The 11,259-nt window shown below is 41.8% G+C and overlaps 1 protein-coding gene across 4 annotated transcripts in view; it reads right to left on the bottom strand.

Moving 5' to 3' along the window:
* LOC101414134 (neuroligin-4, X-linked) overlaps positions 1 to 11,259 on the bottom strand; it is a 354,430-nt gene that overhangs the window by 78,964 nt on the left and 264,207 nt on the right. The gene's annotated exons all lie outside the window — the stretch shown is intronic.

Consider the following 11,259-nt stretch of genomic DNA (forward strand, 5'->3'; position numbering starts at 1 on the left):
ACACATTTAAAAACAGTCCTCTCAAAGATGCTTATCTGTGATGCTGAAGGAGATAAAACAATAGCAACTGCATATAAATTTTAATTTGCATCTAACCCCTTTCAAAGCATTTCAATGACTAGAGGAGATGATGCATTATTTAGTCAAAGGTCAAGGTGCAGTTGAATTTCCACAATGCAAACTAAGGCTGCTTGGGAAATTGGCCACAGCACAACCTGGATATTAGGAAATATTCTTGAGAAACTCGATGAGTTAAAACTTGGAGAGAACAGGCACCCTTCTAATAAAACTTCTACCTAGAAGGGGCTTACGAGTCAGCTGGATCCTCTCCATTAGTATTTCCATAACACGGAGTCACGGTGAACATTTCTCATTACAACCCTAAACGCAGGAGGAGGTGGGCTGCAAATGCAACTGCATTCCCTTGCCTGCAGTCAGAACAGACCTCCGCTCATGGGATGGGGCCATTTTATCATGGGCAAAAGAGATCAGATGCCCCTGGTGCAATTTTTAGGTTTCACATGTAGTCCTTATTTTGTGTGCACGGATCCAGAACAAAGGACTAACATTTTACTGCAAAAAGCACTGAGGATTCATTTTAAAATCATCATTGTACATTTCATTTTTATTTTTAATAGGTAATCTACAGGTTTGCACATGGTAGCTCAGGTGGGCGGAGAACTGAAGAAAGGGATTTATTTCCGCTCTCTGCCCTGGCATCTCTGTTTTCTCCTGTTTCTGTGGTAGTACCGGAGAACCTGCAAACTCCTGAGCCCACCATGTCTAGGAAGGCTGATGGAACAGGGGAAAGCTGGGGCATCCCCCGTGCCTCCTGTGTGTGCAGCACAAACTGTCTGGTCACAGGCTTGTTTTGGGCAGTGCAGATTCAGGAGCTGGGAGAGTGGGTCTAAGAAAAGGTGATTTTTATTTGCATCCACAGGGTGGACGGATGGATAGCCTGAGTGCTGCTCATGGGGGAGAAACAGGTACACAGACTGGCTTGCTCTGAGTCAAGCCTCAGGAACCCACACTATGTACACAAAGAACAAAGGCAACACTGAACAACCCTGGAAGGTGTCGAGAGTAGGCCCTGCAAGATTGAACCCTTGCTTATCTTCTGTGCCTCCACGGGCTCTACAGCATGGCGTCCTCCCATCACTCAGTATCTGCCCTCTTCCCTTTACCTGCTGAACTCCTGCGAACACCCTGAGTTACAGCCCTGAATTCTGATTTACGGTTAGGATTGGATGCCAAGGAGCATTTCATCCTGAGATTACCTCCGACTTGCAGAGAGCCATCTACAGACCTGCATTTCCATTAGCTGGGAGCACAAACCACAAGCGAAGGGGCTGATCAATAACCTTTCTCAAACAACCCAATGATTCATGATGGAAGAAGAGATATGGTATGGGAGCATTTTCAGAATTTGGAGTTGTCCTGGGTGGTGCTGCAGGGATGGGTGCTGGACGTTGTGTGTCCTGCCATGGTCCACTGGGTGGACTGGGGGGGAGTGTCAACTACAACGTAAACACAATCCATGCGGTGCAGCAGTGCTCCAAGATGCAGCCAGAGCAGTGAATGTGCCATGGTGATGGAAGACATTATTGATGGGGGAGGAGTGGGATGAGGGGCGGTGGGGGAGTATATGGGGACCTCATATTTTTTGAATGTAACATTTGAAAGAAAATAAAGAAGAAAAAACAAATAAACAAAAACCTGGAAATTCCCCAGTGTGGTGTCTGTATTGTGGTTTTCTAGTAACTCTGTCCTTTCCCAAAAAAACTGTGGAGGGGGACTGACATTCTAAATATACTTTACGGTGAGAAATAATGGGCTCAGTGGTGACTTGATCCACCGCCGCCCCCCCCCACTTCCTCCCTGGAGGGTGGTGCTTTAGAAGTGGCTTCCAGGGTTTTCAATTGGCCCGTATGCCCTAAGACCTTCCTCATCTGGTTTGCACCAATCGGATCCAGGGGTGTTACCACTGAGGGCGAGCGTTTGTGTGGATATTGATCTAAAAGTTCAGCTAATTTGAAGAGAAAATAATTCGTGTGGATGAATTCATCCACCTGAATAATGATGGTAGTGCCGAGAAACCTCCGAGAGCAAACCTCCAACCAAGAGTGGTTTGCTGTTTAAACATGTGCATTTGTGAAGACTGAGTTGTTCTAGACTTCTGTATACGGCCCTCGGTCTTGATTTAACAGAAACCCACGGCGCAGTATTCTTCGACAGACCGTGGTCAGCTTAAATTCCTGGAGCTCCTCAAGCTGCATGCCAGTGCTCCGCTGTTTCTCTCCCCCACCTCCACCTCTACTCTCCAGAACGTGCTTGGCCGATGCTGCCCCTGAGTGCTAACATACTGAGTCTGCACAGGAGCAGAAGGATTTAGAAAGGAAAAAGAATAACCACCTTGGTTCAAGTTCTTCCAGGTGACAATAATACTGGCAGAAACTTCTCCTTCTACCAGTCTCAATAGGAGCATTTCCGTCCCTCCAGGACTCAGGCATTTTCCATGAGACCCTCCACCCCTTGAACCTGCACATTTCTATGAGGCGTTTTAGCTAGAATTCCTTATGTAGTGACTTCACAGACTACTGGAAGCCAACTTCTCCCCTGAAGCCATTTGTAAAATCCTGTCTTTCATCAAACCGATTTTCTGCTCTGGATTTATCCTGTTGAAACAAGAAGGCTCCTGTTCTGACAGGAAATGCACTGTTCTGACCTTTTGAATGTAAGCAGTAGGAGTGACATATTTACATCTAACTAGAGCATGAGTCTCTTACCTGCCTACATGGATCTGCTGTCAACTGCAGCCTTAAGCTCTAAGAAGAAGGGCGAGTAACTTTATTTTCAATTGGTACAGTCGACAATAATTAGAACAGTGATGGCAGGGGAGCCCAGAGTAATGAAAGCCTGGACTTACAGAATTTTACGAAGGCAGAGAACTGCAGCTATAACTGAATCCAACTCCTCTTCCAAAGCAAGAACCCTGTTTGCAGCATTTTGACCTCCACTGTTTAAACACAACCTCAGTGCAAGAGAACTCACCGTCCCAAGAGAATCCATTCCATGGTTGGAGTGCATCCTTTATTAGGAATAATTAAGAACTATGAGAGGTGATTAGAAATTAATGATCAGAAATGCAATTTCTCTTATTGGAAATAAAATAATTATGAGACCTCCAAGAAGGCAGGTGGAATCTTAGCTTGGCCCTCCCAAGAAATGGATGAAGCATCCAAAATTCCACCTTGCCTGGTTCAAAGAGACATATGGATGGCTTACTATACCCACTAGATCTGAGCCTCGTAGGTGAGGGATGCCACACTTTCTCAGGTAAGTAACACCTGGTGACTCACCCGAAGGAAGGCTCCTTGGGTACCAGCCCCAGGTGAGCCAAGTAACTCAGACACCACCTCTGCCTTCCAGACCAGCAGCTGCTGAGCTTCGGCTCTGTGTTACAGGAGCCCAGGGAGGGCACAGGGACTTCTGCCCCCTGAGCCTTGAATGGCCAGGAAGCCGCAGATGCAGCCATTTCCACCTGTTCTTTTTCACCCCAGCTACAAGAAACCTGCAGAGCTAAGCAAGACTCCAGTCTCGTCTGAGTTTGAAACAGCCCCTGCCAGAAGGATCAATATAGAGACCATCCAAGTGTAAGCCACCATGATGTTCACGTGGGAGATGTGCTTTCCAAGGACGAAAGCTGGCACCCAGGAGGGGCACATTCGTCATCTCAAGAACACTGTCCCAGCCAGCGGGCACGATTTCCTCCAGACACTTCCCCCTGGACAGTTTAAGCAAGGCCACCATATCCTCATTTAGGCATGATTTGCACAATCCCGGACCTAATGGGCTCTGCGGAAATTAGACTCGACAGAACTGGGCTTTAAACACGGCCTTCCACAGGATGTTCCGTTCTGGGTCATAGGGGTGAAAAGAAAATATTAATTGAATCATAATGTGTCCTGAAAGCAAAGCCGAGTCTTAAGATGTGGAGAGGAGCAAAGTAGGGCAATGCCATCAAGACAGGAACTGTTTTATTACTTTTTTTTGGTTTTCATAGTTTCTCCTAGACCAGAGATAAATTCACCCCTAAAGGTAAACCAGTGATTGCAGTTCTGAGAGCAATTTGAGACATCCTTTAGGAAATGATCTCTGAGATAAATTAAAAAGAAGCACCCCTTCATCTAATTCCATTCACCTGATTCCTAAAGACACACATGAAAACTAGCAAACTAAGAAAAGAGAAGTAGAACACATACCTCACTTATATTGTCTTAACTAAGGGAAAACCACCCTCCAAAGCTTCGGGTCACTCTGCATTCCAAAATACCTCTGCCGTTGCATTTACTCGTAAAAAACTAGTATTTGGGGACTAATTTCATAATCTAATCTAGGATTCATCTCCAAAAGGCCTAAAAGGGCCTATCATATAATTAAAGAAGAAGAAACTTGCATTTGAAACAACTGAATGTAATCGTCTATACAAGAAAAATGGGAAATTAATGTAAAATTCAGCCAATGGCATCGACTAAGGGCCTATTCTCTAATAAACTTGAATACATGAATCCTGTCAATTAAGGTCTTGGCACTATACTACATATAAATAGAAGTGAATAAACTATGAAAACCCAGGAAACAGACGACAAGTAAGCACTGGAGCTGCAACAGCGCATGCTGAGAGTGAAGGTTCATCAACTCCCCTGCAGGAGGCACAACAAAGAGAGTAGACAGCTTCAGAAAGGAGCCTGTGGATGCCATTGAAGATTGACGTTCCGGTCTCCCAAACAAGCAGCAACTCTCACCTGTATGGTCTGCACCTATTCCCTTCACCTGGTAAGCACCTGGGCAGGTAAGTGGCCAGTGTCCCAACTGGAAAGGAGAATGCGAGAAAGCCTGTAAGGACAGCAAGTTCTCTCACACTTGAAGGTGTCCTTCACTCTGTGTGAGTCGAACCATCCTTGGCTGGATATCCCAAGGGGAAGGTGGGAAAACTAGGAAAGCTAGAGTGCTGTTTCCTCTTTGCTTTAGGTGACCATCTCAACGAGTACCCTTAAAATGCTGCCACCGGTCACTTTCCTGCCCATAATGATGTCACAATGAAGAGAAGTTTAGCAGGAAAAAAACCTTGACAGAAGGGAAGGCTTTAAGAGAACAGGATGGCTGAGGGCTTGGCTTGGGAAGAAACTTGCGTTTTGAGAGGGCTGTGATTCTCTGGATGGATTTAAGGTGCAGGAGGGCAGAAGAGCAGTGAAGAGCAAGTGTGTAAAATATTATTTTAATCCCAGTAGAAACTGGCAGCCACTGGGGGAGAGCAAAGAAAAGGAGTCTAAGACCCTGGAACTGTCTAAATAATTTAGAGTTTCAGCTCTATACTTATAAGATATAATCTTTCTCAGGTTATAAAAGCACCTGTAAAATTTGAATATACCGCAAAGAAAGGTTGTGAGGAATCACATAAAACTCTGTTGGTTGAAAATCCTTCAACTAACTCTAAGATTAGACACCAATATGAGGTGTGATCACTTTGTGGCAAATGCTACAAGCAAAGAGGCATAAAGAGAATTTTACTTGGTTCTATGTCAAATGGATTGTAGAGCAAAGTCAGTTGTTGCAACCTTTATGGCAAGAGATCATTAATTTGGCAGCACATATGAAAAACAGTGTTCTAAATATGTAAAGAGCTTCAACAAAACAATAAGAGGAGGATCAACTATGAATGTAAAAAAGGCAAGAGATATTTGGCAGGAAAAGAAATCAAAATGGATTTTAAATACTTGAACACAGGCTCACAACTTTACTCACACAATAAAAGTAAATTAAAATTTATTATTAATCGAACTAATAGACCAAGGACCAGAAAACTATATCCCATAGGCTAAATAAGTCCACTTTCTGCACTGGCAAATAAATTGTATCAGAGGAGGCGAGGATGGTCAACGACCACACCAAGGAACTGAGACAGTCTACAACTGCAAGCAGGAGAATTCCATCCATCATCCATATGGGATCACAGCCCCCTCTTAATTTAGAGGTGGAGCGGAAATCACCATCCCACGGTCCTCAGGATGGAGGAATAAAATATAGATTAGAGTGGACTTACTGGTATTCTACTACAGGAATTATTGTGACTCTAGCAATGGAAGAAATAATATCACTGATGTGGAGACAGTGGCCAAGGGAGTTGCTAACGACAGGGGGAGGGAAAAAAAGAGAAGTGATATTGGGCATTTTCGGGACTTGAAGTTGTCCTAAATGATATTGCAGGGACAGATGCTGGACATTATATATCCTGCCATAACCCACTGAATGGACTGGGAGAGAGTGTAAACTACAATGTAAACTATAATCCATGTGGTGCAACAGTGCTCCAAAATGTATTCACCAAATGCAGTGAAAGTGCCACACTGATGAAAGAGGTTGATGTTGTTGGAAACTGAGGCACAGTGGTCTAGGGAAGAAGAGACAAGCTGTTTCCATCACTATGCTTGCACCCTATGGAATGGGTAATTAAGAGTTCTATGCAAACAGGAGGAAGCTGTTAAAGGCTGAAAGAAAAGATGAGCACATACCTTTTGTAGTAAATAGAACACTTAGACCTTGTAACTTGAGATAAGATTTTTTGAGTTCCTTAGTAATGCTAATCGTTAACTGCATGCTGGTTCTCAAGTAGACTGGGGTGTATCAAGAGCCCCTTGTGAACAATAAAGTTGTTTGATGAGTCTCTACTTGCAGACCCCCTGATCCCCAGCTCTCTCGTTCTTTCTTTTTCTTTTTTTCTTTCGCTTCCTTTCACTCATTTTTCTCTTTCTTTCATTCTCGATACCCTTCAGGCCCAAACCTCCAACAGATGTGGGAGGAGTGGGGATGTGGGTATATGGAAACCTCTTATATTTTTTAATGTAACATTTTGTGTGATCTATGCATCTTTACAGAAAAAAAGATAATAAAAAAAAAATTTTTAATTATATTGGAGAACAACCATACATATTAATTTACATATTGTCTATAGTTGTTTTCACACTATACCATAACTGAGTAGTTTCAATAGAGACTTTTTGGCATGCAATGCCTAAACTGTGTACTCTCTGACCTCTACAGAAAGTGTACTGAACTGGGACAAAGACAGAGGTAACACATTTCATAACATCTCAGGTGGGCAAGATGTGGCTGAAATACACACTAAATACACTAATACAGATGTGGATGTATTAGTCAGCCAAAGGAGTACTGATGCAAAATACCAGAAACTGGTTGGTTTTTGTAAAGGGTATTTATTTGGGGTAGGAGCGTACAGACACCAGGTCATGAAGCATAAGTTACTTCCATCACCAAAGTCTATTCTGACGTGTTGGAGGAAGATGGCTGCCAACGTCTGTGAAGGTTCAGGCTTCCTGGGTTCCTCCCTTCCAGGGTCTTGCTTCTTCCTGGGCTCAGCATTCCTCCCTTCCTGGGTCTTGCTTCTTTAGGCTCAGGGTTCCTCACTTCCCAGGACTCCAGCTTCAGCATCACACTCCAACATTAAGAACCCATAACTCTGTCCTTTGCCATGCCTTTTATCTGTGAGTTCCACCCACCAAAGGGTGGGGACTCAACACTGTACTGGCAAAAAAGGTTTACCTGATTACTTAATTAAGTAAACCTCAGAATCCAATATAATCTTATATGCCCAGAGGAAAAGATCAGTTTGCAAACATAATCCATATTTCTTTTTGGAATTCATCAATATCAAGCTGCTACACCCCCATTCCCCAACCCACTGTTTTAACATCTGTCTGCCTTAAAAATAGATGTGAAGCCCGACTGCCATGCAAAGATTCCTGGAGACAGTTTTCACCTCACAAGTGTTTGGATACACCCTAAGTGTCCATTCTTGGGCTGGGCTTCTCAAGAAATTACTACCTATCTACATAATGAAATATCTTGGAGCCTTTCTGAGGGCTGAGGCAGATTGACAGGTGTCAAAATAGAACTTCCAGTTCATGTTACGCCAGCAAAATACAAAGGGGCAAAAGATGACGTTTCCCAATGGTATTTGAGTGTTTTTTTTAACCATGGCATATTTCTAGAAGGACCCTCACGATCCAAGGAACAGGGACGGAATCTCTGGGAGCAGAAACTGAGTGAATGTGGGATTCTGAAAGAGGCAGAAGTTCCCCTGCATACATTCTGCTACACTGTTTTGTTTGTACTGCATACACAACACTTTTCAGAAAATAGCATAAATATCTGCTTAGGTTAAATGAACAGTGGTTTAGATCTGGATATTTGGGAATTCAGAGCAAGAGGGAGGCTTTGAAAATGCACCTATAAGAATGGGGAGTTAAAGATAATTCGAAAGACAGGAAACCTAACTGAGGAGACACTGTAATGGATGAAGCTAAAGAGAAGGGAAGGAAAGGTTGACATTCGAAGCCATAATTTAAAGAGAAAATACACACAACATTCCCCATAATCCTACTGAGTGGCTTAAATGATAAATTTAAAAATCTTCTGCAGCAGCTTCTGGATCAACAGTTAAAAAGATTAAGTAGAGTGTACGCCAATTCAGATTCACCTGAGAGAAGGGCAGGGAACCAAATCCCCTCAACTATTGCAGAGATGTTGTACAAAATGAACTTACAACTGAATTTAATAAAATCTGTAGACATGTTTGACATCTCAGGAGAATGACACACCCTTGTTTAGGAAAAGGAGGTATCATAACATTGCTTGACAAAAGATAGATAATGATTGCGTTGGGTTAAAAGAAAATTTCCATTATTTCTTAACTGGGACTTCATAATTTTTAAAGAGTTTTTATATCAGGAGGAACCCAGCTGAAGCCACAAGACCCTCGTTACAATAATTTCTCTCCGTTTTTCCCTTCCCCACTCCTGATCATGCACACCCATCCCAAAGCCAAATCCAGCTGCCATAACCAACTAAATCACCCTTATGGGATGGGCTGCTGGCAAAAAAGGAGGGACTGGCAATTTAAAACTCTAGCAGCAGACATTGTTTTCCATCGAATTTCAACTCTGAACATATTCTTCCATGGGTAAATATCTTCCAAAGTTTAATCATTACAATATATTTTAAGCAAACCTGCTGTCAATGGCTATTGCACCATTTTTAAACCACAAAATCGGAACTTGCATTTTGGGTGAAAGTGATTGGCTGTATTCGCTTAGTAAACAAAGGCCACCAAATTCAGACTGCAAGCTCAAAACTGTGAAAGCCCTGGGACGGACAGATATTCTTGCAAAATCAGCAACCCAAGGGAAACATAAAGGTTACGGTACTTCGTCCATTTCATTTTGTGAAAATATATGACAGAGAAACCTCACTTGGTAACTAACAGAACTTCCTGTTTCAAATACCCCTCCTTCCTCCTGTGAAATCACTTACCTGTTTTTCAAGAGGGAGAAATACACACAACATTCTTACCCTTTGTTAATGTGTCTTTTGGCTTGCTTACAGCGCTCAAAAACAAAATAAATTGGCTCCTTCATGCCATGTGCATATATTTTATCTCATATTAAATTTGATCAAAGCCTCTCCAATCTCAATACCCTTAATTATTTTTATAATTCATAAATGATTTTGTTTTTAAAGACCTGTGCATTCATGTGAAGCACCTTTATTCTAAATCTAGGATAGTCTTTTCAGAAAGATAAAAAGAAGTAATAGAACCCATCATGACCCCTGGCCCTCAAATTACATAGAAATGGGCAATTTGTAGAACTTTCTGATTATGTATATTTTTCTTAGTCATAATAGTGAGATGCATACACTCATAAAACTTCTAAGTTTTCTCATCTGTCCATGATACACAAATATTTTTAAAATATTCTTAATAGCATAGGCTCCTATTTTTCTTATGGCTATGAGCAGTATTAGTAAACCCATTAAAAATAAATCTACTTTTTTTCTCAGTAATCAGTCTCATGCAGAGGAGCATTAAATTCACATTAACAGAGCTGAATTATACCGAAATTCCCCACATTTTCCCATGGATGATGCATGTCTGCTCTAATATAACATGAGCACTGAAGGTAAATCTTCTTTTATAAAGTAAATAAGCAACTTTCCTTTTATTTATATAGATTATGTAAAAGAGTCTAGAATCAAAATAAAGTCTTTCACTCTCCTTTAATTTCTAGATTTGCCGGTTTTCAGTGTATAAGTGAGGATCAGGAAGAAATACCGGCAGAAATAAAACTCAATGCCCACTACACACTGGATAGAATTTTTATTACTCAAAATTTAAACCTTTTCCTTAGAGAGATGATTTTAAAATAACCTACATGATCTTGAATTTGAAAGCAGAGTCTGTAATAGATTCCTCATAATCATACTTTATCCCAAGTTTTTAGCATTTGAAGATTTCAAACTATTACAACAAACATCTATACTGACGTCACTTAAATATTCTCCACTGAATATTCACAAATGGCCTTCAAGACCAAATTCAATACAGCAAATCATATTCTCAAATACATTATATGCTATATTCTAAATTACCTGTATGATTTTGAAAATGCTAACGCCACATAAAATTTGACCAGGAAAAATGGAAACCATTTTGTTTACAAATCAGATTTTCTTAAGATGTTCATCTCTACTTAACTCTCCTGTTATCTTAATAAGTCACATGATATAATCCTAAGCTTAGACATGATCACTCAACTCACTGTAGGCCTTTCACATTAAAAAAACACATACGCATTCTTGAATTGAGGCTGCACTGAATCCATTACATCCTCTAGGATCCTACAGTCTCTCACTTGTGGTTTCTGCTACAAATGAGGGTTCATCAGGTGGGGAAGATTTTGCCCACTCAGGATGTTTAGCTATATCTTCAAGCTTGTATGGATTTCACAATTCTGGGGTGATGAGAGACAGGGTGGCATGGATTTCACAATTCTGGGGTGATGACAGACAGGGTGGCATTGGTGGTCAGAAGTCACAGATGCTGTTAAATGCCCGACAGTGCACGCACACCATGCCAGAGCCAGTTTTAAATTCACCTTCCTCGCAGAGCATGTGCTCAGAGCACTTTCTCTCTGGGGACCAGTCTCGAGGAACTCCCCTGGTGAGTGCCTTGCCTGAGGGCAAGTGCTCTATTGGTGGCTACTGAAGGAACATATGTGCAAATGATAAACTGGATCTCCATAAATGCACGCTGGATTGAGAAAGAATCATTCTCAAAGACACACAATATCCATTAGAAAGGTCCAGTTTGCTGAGTCTTGCATTTTCTCCAAGAACTGTTCT

This window comes from Dasypus novemcinctus, chromosome Y (genome assembly GCF_030445035.2).
Source record: "Dasypus novemcinctus isolate mDasNov1 chromosome Y, mDasNov1.1.hap2, whole genome shotgun sequence".
Taxonomy (NCBI): Eukaryota; Metazoa; Chordata; class Mammalia; order Cingulata; family Dasypodidae; genus Dasypus; species Dasypus novemcinctus.